The following is a 13,454-nucleotide window of genomic DNA, read 5'->3' as shown; positions in this document are numbered from 1 at the left end:
ATGGCATTGCAGACGTTACAAACAACTGGCCAGTATGGGGATTGAACCCATGACCTTGGCGTTATTAGCACCATGCTCTGACCATCTGAGCTAACCGGCCACAAAATAAGTGAAAATAGACTCCATTCATTTGTCCAGTGTTCATTTTGCACAGGGTGAACAACAGTAAAAGGGCAGTAACAAATATCTACAGTGTAGTGCCTTAAGTAAAAAATTAAATGCTGGATGTGGTGTACACACAATGAAAAAAAGCTTACCAACAATTGACTAAGACCAAAACACATCTTACTGTATAAAGTTGCTTTTCTATTTCAAATCTCAGGGGTTCAAGACCCTTTGTGCTTTAAAATAGCATATTATTGTTCACAACTTGGGGAGGATACTGGCAATAATAGTGAAAGAACAAACACATGTTTTTTTTGGTGAAATGGCATTGCAGACGTTACAAACAACTGGCCAGTATGCATATGACCTTGGCGTTATTAGCACCACGCTCTGACCATCTGAGCTAACCGGCCACAATATAGTGAGGATAGACTCCATTTATTATTCCACTGTTCATTTTGCACAGGGAAAACCACAGTAGAAGTGCAATATGATTTAGTAAACGACTCACTATGCCTTATTGAGATATTTTGTACACATACACATGGTTACAAAAAACGTATATAAAGTAAGATATTTCATGGATCAATCTTTCGGTCATGTATTTAAATTCAGAGAAGCTTTAATCAATGATTGGATCGCTCTACGTTAAACCTGACAACAGAGCACTAAGACCACGTGGCCTAATGGACAAGGCGTCTGACTTCGAATCAGAAGATTGAGGGTTCAAGTCCCTTCGTGGTTGAATGTTCCTCAATTTACAAAAATATATACATTGTAGTGCCTTAAGTAAAAAATTAAATGCTGGATGTGGTGTACACACAACGAAAAAAAGCTCACCAACAATTGACTAAGACCAAAACACATCTTACTGTATAAAGTTGCTTTTCTATTTAAACTCTCATGGGTTCAAGACCCTTTGTGCTTTAAAATAGCATGTTATTGTTCACTACTTGTAGAGGAATCTGGCAATAACAGTGAGAGATCAAACACAAGGCTGTTTTTTTGATGAAATGGCATTGCATTCGTTACAAACAACTGGCCAGTATGGGGCTTGAACCCATGACCTTGGCGTTATTAGCACCACGCTCTGACCATCTGAGCTAACCGGCCACAATGTAGTGAAGAGAACTAAGACCAGGTGGCCTAATGGACAAGGCGTCTGACTTTGAATCAGAAGATTGAGGATTCGAGTCCCTTTGTGGTTGAATGTTCCTCAATTTACAAAAATATCTACATTGTAGTGCCTTAAGTAAAAAATTAAATGCTGGATGTGGTGTACACACAATGAAAAAAAGCTCACCAACAATTGACTAAGACCAAAACACATCTCACTGTATAAAGTTGCTTTTCTATTTAAAATCTCAGGGGTTCAAGACCCTTTGTGCTTTAAAATAGCATGTTATTGTTCACAACTTGGGGAGGATACTGGCAATAATAGTGAAAGAACAAACACACATGTTTTTTTTGGTGAAATGGCATTGCAGACGTTACAAACAACTGGCCAGTATGGGGATTGAACCCATGACCTTGGCGTTATTAGCACCATGCTCTGACCATCTGAGCTAACCGGCCACAAAATAAGTGAAAATAGACTCCATTCATTTGTCCAGTGTTCATTTTGCACAGGGTGAACAACAGTAAAAGGGCAGTAACAAATATCTACAGTGTAGTGCCTTAAGTAAAAAATGAAATGCTGGATGTGGTGTACACACAATGAAAAAAAGCTTACCAACAATTGACTAAGACCAAAACACATCTTACTGTATAAAGTTGCTTTTCTATTTCAAATCTCAGGGGTTCAAGACCCTTTGTGCTTTAAAATAGCATATTATTGTTCACAACTTGGGGAGGATACTGGCAATAATAGTGAAAGAACAAACACATGTTTTTTTTGGTGAAATGGCATTGCAGACGTTACAAACAACTGGCCAGTATGCATATGACCTTGGCGTTATTAGCACCACGCTCTGACCATCTCAGCTAACCGGCCACAATATAGTGAGGATAGACTCCATTTATTATTCCACTGTTCATTTTGCACAGGGAAAACCACAGTAGAAGTGCAATATGATTTAGTAAACGACTCACTATGCCTTATTGAGATATTTTGTACACATACACATGGTTACAAAAAACGTATATAAAGTAAGATATTTCATGGATCAATCTTTCGGTCATGTATTTAAATTCAGAGAAGCTTTAATCAATGATTGGATCGCTCTACGTTAAACCTGACAACAGAGCACTAAGACCAAGTGGCCTAATGGACAAGGCGTCTGACTTCGAATCAGAAGATTGAGGGTTCTAGTCCCTTCGTGGTTGAATGTTCCTCAATGTACAAAAATATCTACATTGTAGTGCCTTAAGTAAAAAATTTAATGCTGGATGTGGTGTACACACAATGAAAAAAAGCTCACCAACAATTGACCAAGACCAAAACACATCTTACTGTATAAAGTTGCTTTTCTATTTAAACTCTCATGGGTTCAAGACCCTTTGTGCTTTAAAATAGCATGTTATTGTTCACTACTTGGAGAGGAATCTGGCAATAACAGTGAGAGATCAAACACAAGGCTGTTTTTTTGATGAAATGGCATTGCATTCGTTACAAACAACTGGCCAGTATGGGGCTTGAACCCATGACCTTGGCGTTATTAGCACCACGCTCTGACCATCTGAGCTAACCGGCCACAATGTAGTGAAGAGAACTAAGACCACGTGGCCTAATGGACAAGGCGTCTGACTTTGAATCAGAAGATTGAGGATTCGAGTCCATTTGTGGTTGAATGTTCCACAATTTACACAAATATCTACATTGTAGTGCCTTAAGTAAAAATGAAATGCTGGATGTGGTGTACACACAATGAAAAAAAGCTCACCAACAATTGACTAAGACCAAAACGCATCTTACTGTATAAAGTTGCTTTTCTATTTCAAATCTCAGGGGTTCAAGACCCTTTGTGCTTTAAATTGCATATTATTGTTCACAACTTGGGGAGGATATTGGCAATAATAGTGCAAGAACAAACACAAATGTTTTTTTTGGTGAAATGGCATTGCAGACGTTACAAACAACTGGCCAGTATGGGGATTGAACCCATGACCTTGGCGTTATTAGCACCATGCTCTGACCATCTGAGCTAACCGGCCACAAAATAAGTGAAAATAGACTCCATTCATTTGTCCAGTGTTCATTTTGCACAGGGTGAACAACAGTAGAAGTGTAGTATGATCAAGTAAACGACTCACTATGCCTTATTGAGATATTTTGTACACATACACATACACATGGTTACAAAAAACGTATATAAAGTAAGATATTTCATGGATCAATCTTTCGGTCATGTATTTAAATTCAGAGAAGCTTTAATCAATGATTGGATCGCTCTACGTTAAACCTGACAACAGAGCACTAAGACCACGTAGCCTAATGGACAAGGCGTCTGACTTCGAATCAGAAGATTGAGGGTTCGAGTCCATTCGTGGTTGAATGTTCCTCAATTTTTACAAAAATATCTACATTGTAGTGCCTTAAGTAAAAAATTAAATGCTGGATGTGGTGTACACACAATGAAAAAAAGCTCACCAACAATTGACTAAGACCAAAACACATCTTACTGTATAAAGTTGCTTTTCTATTTAAACTCTCATGGGTTCAAGACCCTTTGTGCTTTAAAATAGCATGTTATTGTTCACTACTTGGAGAGGAATCTGGCAATAACAGTGAGAGATCAAACACAAGGCTGTTTTTTTGATGAAATGGCATTGCATTCGTTACAAACAACTGGCCAGTATGGGGCTTGAACCCATGACCTTGGCGTTATTAACACCACGCTCTGACCATCTGAGCTAACCGGCCACAATGTAGTGAAGAGAACTAAGACCACGTGGCCTAATGGACAAGGCGTCTGACTTTGAATCAGAAGATTGAGGATTCGAGTCCCTTTGTGGTTGAATGTTCCACAATTTACACAAATATCTACATTGTAGTGCCTTAAGTAAAAATGAAATGCTGGATGTGGTGTACACACAATGAAAAAAAGCTCACCAACAATTGACTAAGACCAAAACGCATCTTACTGTATAAAGTTGCTTTTCTATTTCAAATCTCAGGGGTTCAAGACCCTTTGTGCTTTAAATTGCATATTATTGTTCACAACTTGGGGAGGATATTGGCAATAATAGTGAAAGAACAAACACAAATGTTTTTTTTGGTGAAATGCCATTGCATTCGTCACAAACAACTGGCCAGTATGGGGATTGAACCCATGACCTTGGCGTTATTAGCACCACACTCTGACCATCTGAGCTAACCGGCCACAATATAGTGAGGATAGACTCCATTTATTATTCCACTGTTCCTTTTGCACAGGGAAAACCACAGTAGAAGTGTAGTATGATTAAGTAAACGACTCACTATGCCTTATTGAGATATTTTGTACACATACACATACACATGGTTACAAAAAACTTATATAAAGTAAGATATTTCATGGATCAATCTTTCGGTCATGTATTTAAATTCAGAGAAGCTTTAATCAATGATTGGATCGCTCTACGTTAAACCTGACAACAGAGCACTAAGACCAAGTGGCCTAATGGACAAGGCGTCTGACTTCGAATCAGAAGATTGAGGGTTCGAGTCCATTCGTGGTTGAATGTTCCTCAATTTACAAAAATATCTACGTTGTAGTGCCTTAAGTAAAAAATTAAATGCTGGATGTGGTGTACACACAATGAAAAAAAGCTCACCAACAATTGACTAAGACCAAAACACATCTCACTGTATAAAGTTGCTTTTCTATTTAAAATCTCAGGGGTTCAAGACCCTTTGTGCTTTAAAATAGCATGTTATTGTTCACAACTTGGGGAGGATACTGGCAATAATAGTGAAAGAACAAACACACATGTTTTTTTTGGTGAAATGGCATTGCAGACGTTACAAACAACTGGCCAGTATGGGGATTGAACCCATGACCTTGGCGTTATTAGCACCATGCTCTGACCATCTGAGCTAACCGGCCACAAAATAAGTGAAAATAGACTCCATTCATTTGTCCAGTGTTCATTTTGCACAGGGTGAACAACAGTAAAAGGGCAGTAACAAATATCTACAGTGTAGTGCCTTAAGTAAAAAATTAAATGCTGGATGTGGTGTACACACAATGAAAAAAAGCTAACCAACAATTGACTAAGACCAAAACACATCTTACTGTATAAAGTTGCTTTTCTATTTCAAATCTCAGGGGTTCAAGACCCTTTGTGCTTTAAAATAGCATATTATTGTTCACAACTTGGGGAGGATACTGGCAATAATAGTGAAAGAACAAACACATGTTTTTTTTGGTGAAATGGCATTGCAGACGTTACAAACAACTGGCCAGTATGCATATGACCTTGGCGTTATTAGCACCACGCTCTGACCATCTGAGCTAACCGGCCACAATATAGTGAGGATAGACTCCATTTATTATTCCACTGTTCATTTTGCACAGGGAAAACCACAGTAGAAGTGCAATATGATTTAGTAAACGACTCACTATGCCTTATTGAGATATTTTGTACACATACACATGGTTACAAAAAACGTATATAAAGTAAGATATTTCATGGATCAATCTTTCGGTCATGTATTTAAATTCAGAGAAGCTTTAATCAATGATTGGATCGCTCTACGTTAAACCTGACAACAGAGCACTAAGACCAAGTGGCCTAATGGACAAGGCGTCTGACTTCGAATCAGAAGATTGAGGGTTCGAGTCCATTCGTGGTTGAATGTTCCTCAATTTACAAAAATATCTACGTTGTAGTGCCTTAAGTAAAAAATTAAATGCTGGATGTGGTGTACACACAATGAAAAAAAGCTCACCAACAATTGACTAAGACCAAAACACATCTCACTGAATAAAGTTGCTTTTCTATTTAAAATCTCAGGGGTTCAAGACCCTTTGTGCTTTAAAATAGCATGTTATTGTTCACAACTTGGGGAGGATACTGGCAATAATAGTGAAAGAACAAACACACATGTTTTTTTTGGTGAAATGGCATTGCAGACGTTACAAACAACTGGCCAGTATGGGGATTGAACCCATGACCTTGGCGTTATTAGCACCATGCTCTGACCATCTGAGCTAACCGGCCACAAAATAAGTGAAAATAGACTCCATTCATTTGTCCAGTGTTCATTTTGCACAGGGTGAACAACAGTAAAAGGGCAGTAACAAATATCTACAGTGTAGTGCCTTAAGTAAAAAATTAAATGCTGGATGTGGTGTACACACAATGAAAAAAAGCTTACCAACAATTGACTAAGACCAAAACACATCTTACTGTATAAAGTTGCTTTTCTATTTCAAATCTCAGGGGTTCAAGACCCTTTGTGCTTTAAAATAGCATATTATTGTTCACAACTTGGGGAGGATACTGGCAATAATAGTGAAAGAACAAACACATGTTTTTTTTGGTGAAATGGCATTGCAGACGTTACAAACAACTGGCCAGTATGCATATGACCTTGGCGTTATTAGCACCACGCTCTGACCATCTGAGCTAACCGGCCACAATATAGTGAGGATAGACTCCATTTATTATTCCACTGTTCATTTTGCACAGGGAAAACCACAGTAGAAGTGCAATATGATTTAGTAAACGACTCACTATGCCTTATTGAGATATTTTGTACACATACACATGGTTACAAAAAACGTATATAAAGTAAGATATTTCATGGATCAATCTTGCGGTCATGTATTTAAATTCAGAGAAGCTTTAATCAATGATTGGATCGCTCTACGTTAAACCTGACAACAGAGCACTAAGACCAAGTGGCCTAATGGACAAGGCGTCTGACTTCGAATCAGAAGATTGAGGGTTCTAGTCCCTTCGTGGTTGAATGTTCCTCAATGTACAAAAATATCTACATTGTAGTGCCTTAAGTAAAAAATTAAATGCTGGATGTGGTGTACACACAATGAAAAAAAGCTCACCAACAATTGACTAAGACCAAAACACATCTTACTGTATAAAGTTGCTTTTCTATTTAAACTCTCATGGGTTCAAGACCCTTTGTGCTTTAAAATAGCATGTTATTGTTCACTACTTGGAGAGGAATCTGGCAATAACAGTGAGAGATCAAACACAAGGCTGTTTTTTTGATGAAATGGCATTGCATTCGTTACAAACAACTGGCCAGTATGGGGCTTGAACCCATGACCTTGGCGTTATTAGCACCGCGCTCTGACCATCTGAGCTAACCGGCCACAATGTAGTGAAGAGAACTAAGACCACGTGGCCTAATGGACAAGGCGTCTGACTTTGAATCAGAAGATTGAGGATTCGAGTCCCTTTGTGGTTGAATGTTCCACAATTTACACAAATATCTACATTGTAGTGCCTTAAGTAAAAATGAAATGCTGGATGTGGTGTACACACAATGAAAAAAAGCTCACCAACAATTGACTAAGACCAAAACGCATCTTACTGTATAAAGTTGCTTTTCTATTTCAAATCTCAGGGGTTCAAGACCCTTTGTGCTTTAAATTGCATATTATTGTTCACAACTTGGGGAGGATATTGGCAATAATAGTGAAAGAACAAACACACATGTTTTTTTTGGTGAAATGCCATTGCATTCGTCACAAACAACTGGCCAGTATGGGGATTGAACCCATGACCTTGGCGTTATTAGCACCACGCTCTGACCATCTGAGCTAACCGGCCACAATGCAGTGAGGATAGACTCCATTTATTATTCCACTGTTCCTTTTGCACAGGGAAAACCACAGTAGAAGTGTAGTATGATTAAGTAAACGACTCACTATGCCTTATTGAGATATTTTGTACACATACACATACACATGGTTACAAAAAACTTATATAAAGTAAGATATTTCATGGATCAATCTTTCGGTCATGTATTTAAATTCAGAGAAGCTTTAATCAATGATTGGATCGCTCTACGTTAAACCTGACAACAGAGCACTAAGACCACGTGGCCTAATGGACAAGGCGTCTGACTTCGAATCAGAAGATTGAGGGTTCGAGTCCCTTCGTGGTTGAATGTTCCTCAATTTACAAAAATATATACATTGTAGTGCCTTAAGTAAAAAATTAAATGCTGGATGTGGTGTACACACAATGAAAAGAAGCTTACCAACAATTGACTAAGACCAAAACACATCTTACTGTATAAAGTTGCTTTTCTATTTCAAATCTCAGGGGTTCAAGACCCTTTGTGCTTTAAAATAGCATATTATTGTTCACAACTTGGGGAGGATACTGGCAATAATAGTGAAAGAACAAACACATGTTTTTTTTGGTGAAATGGCATTGCAGACGTTACAAACAACTGGCCAGTATGCATATGACCTTGGCGTTATTAGCACCACGCTCTGACCATCTGAGCTAACCGGCCACAATATAGTGAGGATATACTCCATTTATTATTCCACTGTTCATTTTGCACAGGGAAAACCACAGTAGAAGTGCAATATGATTTAGTAAACGACTCACTATGCCTTATTGAGATATTTTGTACACATACACATGGTTACAAAAAACGTATATAAAGTAAGATATTTCATGGATCAATCATGTATTTAAATTCAGAGAAGCTTGAATCAATGATTGGATCGCTCTACGTTAAACCTGACAACAGAGCACTAAGACCACGTGGCCTAATGGACAAGGCGTCTGACTTCGAATCAGAAGATTGAGGGTTCGAGTCCCTTCGTGGTTGAATGTTCCTCAATTTACAAAAATATCTACATTGTAGTGCCTTAAGTAAAACATTTAATGCTGGATGTGGTGTACACACAATGAAAAAAAGCTCACCAACAATTGACTAAGACCAAAACACATCTTACTGTATAAAGTTGCTTTTCTATTTAAACTCTCATGGGTTCAAGACCCTTTGTGCTTTAAAATAGCATGTTATTGTTCACTACTTGGAGAGGAATCTGGCAATAACAGTGAGAGATCAAACACAAGGCTGTTTTTTTGATGAAATGGCATTGCATTCGTTACAAACAACTGGCCAGTATGGGGCTTGAACCCATGACCTTGGCGTTATTAGCACCACTCTCTGACCATCTGAGCTAACCGGCCACAATGTAGTGAAGAGAACTAAGACCACGTGGCCTAATGGACAAGGCGTCTGACTTTGAATCAGAAGATTGAGGATTCGAGTCCCTTTGTCGTTGAATGTTCCACAATTTACACAAATATCTACATTGTAGTGCCTTAAGTAAAAATGAAATGCTGGATGTGGTGTACACACAATGAAAAAAAGCTCACCAACAATTGACTAAGACCAAAACGCATCTTACTGTATAAAGTTGCTTTTCTATTTCAAATCTCAGGGGTTCAAGACCCTTTGTGCTTTAAATTGCATATTATTGTTCACAACTTGGGGAGGATATTGGCAATAATAGTGAAAGAACAAACACACATGTTTTTTTTGGTGAAATGCCATTCCATTCGTCACAAACAACTGGCCAGTATGGGGATTGAACCCATGACCTTGGCGTTATTAGCACCACGCTCTGACCATCTGAGCTAACCGGCCACAATATAGTGAGGATAGACTCCATTTATTATTCCACTGTTCCTTTTGCACAGGGAAAACCACAGTAGAAGTGTAGTATGATTTAGTAAACGACTCACTATGCCTTATTGAGATATTTTGTACACATACACATGGTTACAAAAAACGTATATAAAGTAAGATATTTCATGGATCAATCTTTCGGTCATGTATTTAAATTCAGAGAAGCTTTAATCAATGATTGGATCGCTCTACGTTAAACCTGACAACAGAGCACTAAGACCACGTGGCCTAATGGACAAGGCGTCTGACTTCGAATCAGAAGATTGAGGGTTCGAGTCCCTTCGTGGTTGAATGTTCCTCAATTTACAAAAATATCTACATTGTAGTGCCTTAAGTAAAACATTTAATGCTGGATGTGGTGTACACACAATGAAAAAAAGCTCACCAACAATTGACTAAGACCAAAACACATCTTACTGTATAAAGTTGCTTTTCTATTTAAACTCTCATGGGTTCAAGACCCTTTGTGCTTTAAAATAGCATGTTATTGTTCACTACTTGGAGAGGAATCTGGCAATAACAGTGAGAGATCAAACACAAGGCTGTTTTTTTGATGAAATGGCATTGCATTCGTTACAAACAACTGGCCAGTATGGGGCTTGAACCCATGACCTTGGCGTTATTAGCACCACGCTCTGACCATCTGAGCTAACCGGCCACAATGTAGTGAAGAGAACTAAGACCACGTGGCCTAATGGACAAGGCGTCTGACTTTGAATCAGAAGATTGAGGATTCGAGTCCCTTTGTGGTTGAATGTTCCACAATTTACACAAATATCTACATTGTAGTGCCTTAAGTAAAAATGAAATGCTGGATGTGGTGTACACACAATGAAAAAAAGCTCACCAACAATTGACTAAGACCAAAACGCATCTTACTGTATAAAGTTGCTTTTCTATTTCAAATCTCAGGGGTTCAAGACCCTTTGTGCTTTAAATTGCATATTATTGTTCACAACTTGGGGAGGATATTGGCAATAATAGTGAAAGAACAAACACAAATGTTTTTTTTGGTGAAATGCCATTGCATTCGTCACAAACAACTGGCCAGTATGGGGATTGAACCCATGACCTTGGCGTTATTAGCACCACGCTCTGACCATCTGAGCTAACCGGCCACAATATAGTGAGGATAGACTCCATTTATTATTCCTCTGTTCCTTTTGCACAGGGAAAACCACAGTAGAAGTGTAGTATGATTAAGTAAACGACTCACTATGCCTTATTGAGATATTTTGTACACATACACATGGTTACAAAAAACTTATATAAAGTAAGATATTTCATGGATCAATCTTTCGGTCATGTATTTAAATTCAGAGAAGCTTTAATCAATGATTGGATCGCTCTACGTTAAACCTGACAACAGAGCACTAAGACCAAGTGGCCTAATGGACAAGGCGTCTGACTTCGAATCAGAAGATTGAGGGTTCGAGTCCATTCGTGGTTGAATGTTCCTCAATTTACAAAAATATCTACGTTGTAGTGCCTTAAGTAAAAAATTAAATGCTGGATGTGGTGTACACACAATGAAAAAAAGCTCACCAACAATTGACTAAGACCAAAACACATCTCACTGTATAAAGTTGCTTTTCTATTTAAAATCTCAGGGGTTCAAGACCCTTTATGCTTTAAAATAGCATGTTATTGTTCACAACTTGGGGAGGATACTGGCAATAATAGTGAAAGAACAAACACACATGTTTTTTTTGGTGAAATGGCATTGAAGACGTTACAAACAACTGGCCAGTATGGGGATTGAACCCATGACCTTGGCGTTATTAGCACCATGCTCTGACCATCTGAGCTAACCGGCCACAAAATAAGTGAAAATAGACTCCATTCATTTGTCCAGTGTTCATTTTGCACAGGGAAAACCACAGTAGAAGTGCAATATGATTTAGTAAACGACTCACTATGCCTTATTGAGATATTTTGTACACATACACATGGTTACAAAAAACGTATATAAAGTAAGATATTTCATGGATCAATCATGTATTTAAATTCAGAGAAGCTTGAATCAATGATTGGATCGCTCTACGTTAAACCTGACAACAGAGCACTAAGACCACGTGGCCTAATGGACAAGGCGTCTGACTTCGAATCAGAAGATTGAGGGTTCGAGTCCCTTCGTGGTTGAATGTTCCTCAATTTACAAAAATATCTACATTGTAGTGCCTTAAGTAAAACATTTAATGCTGGATGTGGTGTACACACAATGAAAAAAAGCTCACCAACAATTGACTAAGACCAAAACACATCTTACTGTATAAAGTTGCTTTTCTATTTAAACTCTCATGGGTTCAAGACCCTTTGTGCTTTAAAATAGCATGTTATTGTTCACTACTTGGAGAGGAATCTGGCAATAACAGTGAGAGATCAAACACAAGGCTGTTTTTTTGATGAAATGGCATTGCATTCGTTACAAACAACTGGCCAGTATGGGGCTTGAACCCATGACCTTGGCGTTATTAGCACCACGCTCTGACCATCTGAGCTAACCGGCCACAATGTAGTGAAGAGAACTAAGACCATGTGGCCTAATGGACAAGGCGTCTGACTTTGAATCTGAAGATTGAGGATTCGAGTCCCTTTGTCGTTGAATGTTCCACAATTTACACAAATATCTACATTGTAGTGCCTTAAGTAAAAATGAAATGCTGGATGTGGTGTACACACAATGAAAAAAAGCTTACCAACAATTGACTAAGACCAAAACACATCTTACTGTATAAAGTTGCTTTTCTATTTCAAATCTCAGGGGTTCAAGACCCTTTGTGCTTTAAAATAGCATATTATTGTTCACAACTTGGGGAGGATACTGGCAATAATAGTGAAAGAACAAACACATGTTTTTTTTGGTGAAATGGCATTGCAGACGTTACAAACAACTGGCCAGTATGCATATGACCTTGGCGTTATTAGCACCACGCTCTGACCATCTGAGCTAACCGGCCACAATATAGTGAGGATAGACTCCATTTATTATTCCTCTGTTCCTTTTGCACAGGGAAAACCACAGTAGAAGTGTAGTATGATTAAGTAAACGACTCACTATGCCTTATTGAGATATTTTGTACACATACACATGGTTACAAAAAACTTATATAAAGTAAGATATTTCATGGATCAATCTTTCGGTCATGTATTTAAATTCAGAGAAGCTTTAATCAATGATTGGATCGCTCTACGTTAAACCTGACAACAGAGCACTAAGACCAAGTGGCCTAATGGACAAGGCGTCTGACTTCGAATCAGAAGATTGAGGGTTCGAGTCCATTCGTGGTTGAATGTTCCTCAATTTACAAAAATATCTACGTTGTAGTGCCTTAAGTAAAAAATTAAATGCTGGATGTGGTGTACACACAATGAAAAAAAGCTCACCAACAATTGACTAAGACCAAAACACATCTCACTGTATAAAGTTGCTTTTCTATTTAAAATCTCAGGGGTTCAAGACCCTTTATGCTTTAAAATAGCATGTTATTGTTCACAACTTGGGGAGGATACTGGCAATAATAGTGAAAGAACAAACACACATGTTTTTTTTGGTGAAATGGCATTGAAGACGTTACAAACAACTGGCCAGTATGGGGATTGAACCCATGACCTTGGCGTTATTAGCACCATGCTCTGACCATCTGAGCTAACCGGCCACAAAATAAGTGAAAATAGACTCCATTCATTTGTCCAGTGTTCATTTTGCACAGGGAAAACCACAGTAGAAGTGCAATAT

General features: G+C 38.3%; 20 non-coding genes across 20 annotated transcripts; 6 read left to right on the top strand and 14 right to left on the bottom strand.

Moving 5' to 3' along the window:
- Positions 1–26: 26 nt before the first annotated feature.
- Positions 27–100, bottom strand: trnai-aau (transfer RNA isoleucine (anticodon AAU)). The gene has a single exon. It is a non-coding gene; the product is annotated as a tRNA-Ile (tRNA).
- Positions 101–777: 677 nt separating this feature from the next.
- On the top strand, positions 778–850 carry trnar-ucg (transfer RNA arginine (anticodon UCG)). The gene has a single exon. It is a non-coding gene; the product is annotated as a tRNA-Arg (tRNA).
- A 294-nt stretch (positions 851–1,144) lies between these two features.
- On the bottom strand, positions 1,145–1,218 carry trnai-aau (transfer RNA isoleucine (anticodon AAU)). Its single transcript has one exon. It is a non-coding gene; the product is annotated as a tRNA-Ile (tRNA).
- Positions 1,219–1,606: 388 nt separating this feature from the next.
- trnai-aau (transfer RNA isoleucine (anticodon AAU)) lies at positions 1,607–1,680 on the bottom strand. Its single transcript has one exon. It is a non-coding gene; the product is annotated as a tRNA-Ile (tRNA).
- A 1,044-nt stretch (positions 1,681–2,724) lies between these two features.
- On the bottom strand, positions 2,725–2,798 carry trnai-aau (transfer RNA isoleucine (anticodon AAU)). The gene has a single exon. It is a non-coding gene; the product is annotated as a tRNA-Ile (tRNA).
- Positions 2,799–3,184: 386 nt separating this feature from the next.
- trnai-aau (transfer RNA isoleucine (anticodon AAU)) lies at positions 3,185–3,258 on the bottom strand. Its single transcript has one exon. It is a non-coding gene; the product is annotated as a tRNA-Ile (tRNA).
- A 266-nt stretch (positions 3,259–3,524) lies between these two features.
- trnar-ucg (transfer RNA arginine (anticodon UCG)) lies at positions 3,525–3,597 on the top strand. Its single transcript has one exon. It is a non-coding gene; the product is annotated as a tRNA-Arg (tRNA).
- Positions 3,598–5,058: 1,461 nt separating this feature from the next.
- trnai-aau (transfer RNA isoleucine (anticodon AAU)) lies at positions 5,059–5,132 on the bottom strand. The gene has a single exon. It is a non-coding gene; the product is annotated as a tRNA-Ile (tRNA).
- Positions 5,133–6,175: 1,043 nt separating this feature from the next.
- Positions 6,176–6,249, bottom strand: trnai-aau (transfer RNA isoleucine (anticodon AAU)). Its single transcript has one exon. It is a non-coding gene; the product is annotated as a tRNA-Ile (tRNA).
- Positions 6,250–7,753: 1,504 nt separating this feature from the next.
- Positions 7,754–7,827, bottom strand: trnai-aau (transfer RNA isoleucine (anticodon AAU)). The gene has a single exon. It is a non-coding gene; the product is annotated as a tRNA-Ile (tRNA).
- Positions 7,828–8,092: 265 nt separating this feature from the next.
- On the top strand, positions 8,093–8,165 carry trnar-ucg (transfer RNA arginine (anticodon UCG)). Its single transcript has one exon. It is a non-coding gene; the product is annotated as a tRNA-Arg (tRNA).
- Positions 8,166–8,772: 607 nt separating this feature from the next.
- trnar-ucg (transfer RNA arginine (anticodon UCG)) lies at positions 8,773–8,845 on the top strand. The gene has a single exon. It is a non-coding gene; the product is annotated as a tRNA-Arg (tRNA).
- Positions 8,846–9,599: 754 nt separating this feature from the next.
- On the bottom strand, positions 9,600–9,673 carry trnai-aau (transfer RNA isoleucine (anticodon AAU)). Its single transcript has one exon. It is a non-coding gene; the product is annotated as a tRNA-Ile (tRNA).
- A 259-nt stretch (positions 9,674–9,932) lies between these two features.
- trnar-ucg (transfer RNA arginine (anticodon UCG)) lies at positions 9,933–10,005 on the top strand. The gene has a single exon. It is a non-coding gene; the product is annotated as a tRNA-Arg (tRNA).
- Positions 10,006–10,299: 294 nt separating this feature from the next.
- On the bottom strand, positions 10,300–10,373 carry trnai-aau (transfer RNA isoleucine (anticodon AAU)). The gene has a single exon. It is a non-coding gene; the product is annotated as a tRNA-Ile (tRNA).
- A 386-nt stretch (positions 10,374–10,759) lies between these two features.
- Positions 10,760–10,833, bottom strand: trnai-aau (transfer RNA isoleucine (anticodon AAU)). The gene has a single exon. It is a non-coding gene; the product is annotated as a tRNA-Ile (tRNA).
- A 625-nt stretch (positions 10,834–11,458) lies between these two features.
- Positions 11,459–11,532, bottom strand: trnai-aau (transfer RNA isoleucine (anticodon AAU)). Its single transcript has one exon. It is a non-coding gene; the product is annotated as a tRNA-Ile (tRNA).
- A 252-nt stretch (positions 11,533–11,784) lies between these two features.
- On the top strand, positions 11,785–11,857 carry trnar-ucg (transfer RNA arginine (anticodon UCG)). Its single transcript has one exon. It is a non-coding gene; the product is annotated as a tRNA-Arg (tRNA).
- Positions 11,858–12,151: 294 nt separating this feature from the next.
- Positions 12,152–12,225, bottom strand: trnai-aau (transfer RNA isoleucine (anticodon AAU)). The gene has a single exon. It is a non-coding gene; the product is annotated as a tRNA-Ile (tRNA).
- A 1,075-nt stretch (positions 12,226–13,300) lies between these two features.
- Positions 13,301–13,374, bottom strand: trnai-aau (transfer RNA isoleucine (anticodon AAU)). The gene has a single exon. It is a non-coding gene; the product is annotated as a tRNA-Ile (tRNA).
- Positions 13,375–13,454: the final 80 nt, after the last annotated feature.

This window comes from Limanda limanda, chromosome 5, assembly GCF_963576545.1.
Source record: "Limanda limanda chromosome 5, fLimLim1.1, whole genome shotgun sequence".
In the NCBI taxonomy this organism is placed as follows: domain Eukaryota; kingdom Metazoa; phylum Chordata; class Actinopteri; order Pleuronectiformes; family Pleuronectidae; genus Limanda; species Limanda limanda.
Note: the sequence above shows the minus strand (reverse complement) of the source record. Positions and strands in the feature narration are given on the sequence as shown.